Source organism: Morone saxatilis, unplaced genomic scaffold (genome assembly GCF_004916995.1).
Source record: "Morone saxatilis isolate NCDOM2014 unplaced genomic scaffold, NCSU_SB_2.0 Contig20, whole genome shotgun sequence".
NCBI classification, from domain to species: Eukaryota; Metazoa; Chordata; class Actinopteri; family Moronidae; genus Morone; species Morone saxatilis.
Window position 1 is genome coordinate 1,365,775 of NW_023339763.1, and position 4,402 is coordinate 1,370,176.

Below are 4,402 nucleotides of genomic sequence, written 5' to 3' on the forward strand. Positions count from 1 at the left end.
AAGGTGTGTTTTTGTCAGGGATTTGAATGTTGGAGGGTCGGTACAGTCACGGATGGGTTTTGGGAGAGAGTTGCCAGTAAAATTGCCAGAGCGACAAATGATCATAAATATGTCACTTAAAACAACAAACGCAAACAATTTGGACACTGTTGTCCAAAGCATCTTTCAGTGTAAAACTCCATGAGAGCATGATGCGATTTTCAGAAGTTTTGTTAAGTGTTTCACATACTGACAAAGTTTGGGATATCTGACAAATTTTTTAGTGAGAGCAGAAACAAACACCCTATTTTCTAACACTATGTAAAGGAAACAAAGTGTGTTATATTATTTATCTTAACTAACAATCTTCACACTGCTTCTTCTTCTGCTTTTTCTTCTGCAGACATTAAATACATCATTGTCACAAACACACCAACAAATGCAGAAACATATTCTTTAGCTTAATAAGTCACAATGAGGAAATCATACTTACCGCAGGAAGTAGATGCAACATCTCTGTACTATGAAAACCTTACTTTAGAAACTGAGACAGTACAGACCACGAGAACAAGAGACAGACAAAGGACAGAGAGACAGAGAATCACGATGGTTGAGATCAAATGGATTAAAATCTCTTTATTTCTTATGGCGGTGCTTCAGTTTACAGGTAAGAATACATATCAGAATGAGAAATACTATATTGATCCACGGGAGGAAATTTGTTGTTGCGTCACTCACATTGCTTAAAAGAGACATTATAAGAAATAGAAATAATACAAAGAATGTTAAAATATGTGCATTATATTACAGTATATAACAACAACATATATGGAAAATAGAAATATATGTATACTTTGGTATATCACAGCAGTGTAATGAATAAATACTGATAATGCTGAGAACTGGATCCCTATATATATAATTTATATAAAGTAACTTTATCAATATTATCAAAGTTACTTAATTTTCTCTCATCTTCTCAACAGCCGCTGTTCCACCTTTCCTCTTTGTCACTGTCAGAGTTGGAGATGAAGTCACTCTGCCTTGTGAAAATGTGATAGACACTCAGCAAAACTGTAACGGTACACACTGGCTCTTCAGTGGAAACAGAGTGCCTCTGTTCAAATATGGACAGATACACAGATACGGCGGAACTAAGTCAGACAGGCTGAGTCTTACAGCGAACTGTTCTCTGGTTATAAATAAGTTCACCGTTGAGGATGTTGGTCGTTACAGCTGCAGACAGTTCAACATATTTGGACAACAACAAGGTCCAGATTCTCTGGTTTATCTGTATGTCATTACCAGTGAGTATTTACATCGTCATGTTTTCAGCTCAAACTGTCTTGTTAAAACAACAATTATTATTGTAGTGATGAAGTTAATTTTACTCTTATTGTCACAATATCTTCATTTTCAGCAGTGAAAAATTATTTGGCGCTATTATGTCTCTTTACCTTTGTCACCTGTCCTGTCTGGTGCCATAAGGTTCTCTGGAGTCTGGTATTGTGGGTGAGCTTCAGTCAGCTTCCTCATGCCTCTCCTCAATTATGAAGGAGCCGGCAGATGCTGCAGACAGGGCTTTAGCATCCTTTTGGGTTGTTAGGCACCACCTGTGGCTATGCCAGTTCCACCTCCAGCAAGGAGATTGGGACTGTCTACTGAAGTTGCCTATATACTCCTTCAGCTATGTTTGGTCCAGATGCAGCTATGTCGTTACAGCAGGCACGGGAGTGTGAAAATCACCAGGCTGGGGTTTTCTCCTGCTATTTCCTGTCCAAGCAGGACAGGGAACTTTGTCCAAGTCTGGACCTCAGGGGGCTCAAAAGGTTTCTTTGCCCTCTGAGATGCAGGATGTTGACACTTCCCAGGGTAAGGAAAGCTGTCACTGCAGGGGACTGATTTGCCACCATCAACCTTAATGACTCCTACTTCCAGATTCCTATCTGGCAGGGACACAGGCAGTTCCTGAGGTGCAAATTATTTCAAGTTTCAATTCCTGCCTTTCAGCCTATCCCTCGCCCCCCGGACATTCACTAGACGCATGGATGCAGTCCTTACACCCTGAAACAAGCAGGCAAGCGCTGAGGATACACAATTATTTTAACGAGTGGCTGATCTGTGTGGTCTCAGAGGACCAGTGCCGCAGCTATGTGGCCCTGCTCTTTGAACACGTTCGAAAGCCTGTGTCTGCGCCTGGCTACAAAAAGAGCAAACTCTAGCCTTCCCAGGTGGCATGGTTTCTGAGCATGATTTTTGACTCCAGGAGGGAAACCACTGTGCAATGCCAGTGAGGCAGCACTCAGAGCACTCAGCTGGTGGAGGAACTCAGCCAACATATAGAAGAGGAGGGCTCTAGGACCGGTGGTCTAACCTAACGCACACTCGTGTTCACAAATGCATTGGGGCGCTCTCCACAAAGGCTATGTTGTCAATGGTTGCTGGATTGGTTATTGGGTGGGAGCTGAGAGCTTTTCTCCTTGCACTCCTGCAGTTCCTGCCAAGATTGATAGTGGCTCCTCATTGGCTCTACATGCTATGGTTATCAGTGATCCCGCCTGTCTTGGACAGTGTGCAGTGGGACCTCCTGTGCCGGAAAGCAACAAACAGGACTCTGTTCCACCTCTTTCCAGCATGGCTCAGATTGGTGGCCTGGCCCCTGAGAGGGACAGACTCCTGGTCTTAGGTTTGCCAGAGCCTGTAATGAGGACATGCTAAATATGTATACTACAGCAGTGGATCCCAACCTTTTATCTTAAGGGATTTTTTCTATGATTGTTTAACCAGATGAGCCCTGACTATATGAGTTATGTTATGGATATAACAATAGAAAACAGCTGATAAACAGTAGAGCAAACCCAAACAATGAACTCAATAACTTCAGAAAGTTTGTGCAAAACGAGAGATTGGGACGATTATTTCCTGTGAATATTGATCAGAGATGATTTAGAAGAAGGTTTTATACAATTCTTTTTATATATATTTTTAAAAATCATACAGACTTATACATAAAGATGCTTTCTTCTCATTGTTCTATTAGCTTGTTGGTTGTCTTAACTTGTCTTAACTTGACGATGCTGTTGAATATAGCTTGTGTTCAGGTCTTTAAAGTTTTAAATAATAATATCCACTTTAACAAAACAATTTCATTTAGTTTTCTTAACAGAAATGAATAAAATGCTGAGAGACAGACCTACTGTGTATATTTTTAAGTATTTTTTCTCGACACCCCTTAAAATTAAGAAGGCCTTGTGACCCCTTGTGACTTCTAACATGTTGAGACTAACTATGAACATTTCTAATTTTTCTTAATTTTCTCTCATCTTTTCTCAACAGCAGCTGTTCCCTCTTTCCTCTTCGTCACCGCCAGGGTTGGAGATGAAGTCACGTTGCCTTGTGAAAATGTGATAGACCGTCAGCAAAACTGTGACAGTACCCTCTGGTTTTTTAGTGGAAGCGGAGTAATGCTGTTGGAATATGGACGGATATACAGATACATTAAATCTGACAGACTGAGACTTACAGCGAACAGTTTTTTGGTCATAAAGAAGGTCACAGTAGAGAACGCTGGTCATTACAGCTGCAGACAGTTCAACTCATCGGGATATCAACAAGGTCCAGGCTCTGCTTTTGCTCTGTCTGTTATTAGCAGTGAGTATTTACATGGCAATGTTTTCAGCTCAAACTGTCTTCTTAAAACACAAATGGTTATTATAGTGATGAAGTAAATTTTACTCGTTGTCTTTCTCTCACAATGTCTCTTTCCCCAGTGAGTTTCGTACTGAAGAGTTTCAATTAGTAAAATTATTAAATTACATTAAAACTGTTTTATCAATTCTGAAAATCTCATGAAATTCTCTTCTATTTTAGTTAAATTAATCTGGAGGGAAAACACAACTTGTTCATTTTTAATTTAATGATTTGTACATGAACAACATTTTCTCAGCACCAGAAGGTTGTTTTGAAAGTATCAATAATTTTTTTAATTAACGTTAAACACAGCTGAAGCTGATGGATATTTCATTCATTTTGCGGGTATTTAGTCATAATCCAAAGCAATAGGAAAATGTCCCCATGATGACGATACATGAAAATTCAGGTAATCATCAAAGTTGTTACAGTTCATCCTGAAGGGAAAGATGAATCTGTGTAGAAACTTTTCAGTTTTTGAGACATTTCTCTAAAGGACAAAAATGTTATTTGTACTATTTGTACTGTAATAATTTCATAGCATCTTTAAAAAGACATTTATTTTTCTCTTTTAGTCATAACACTTTATATAAGTTATTCAATCATCATTATCTATTGACTTCTTGGCTCTTGATTAGTCATTATAAAGCATGTATTAATGCCTTATTCTGCATGACTATTGTACAGCTACTAGGCCATTAATTGCACATTCTTCCTCAATGACCTCCTAATT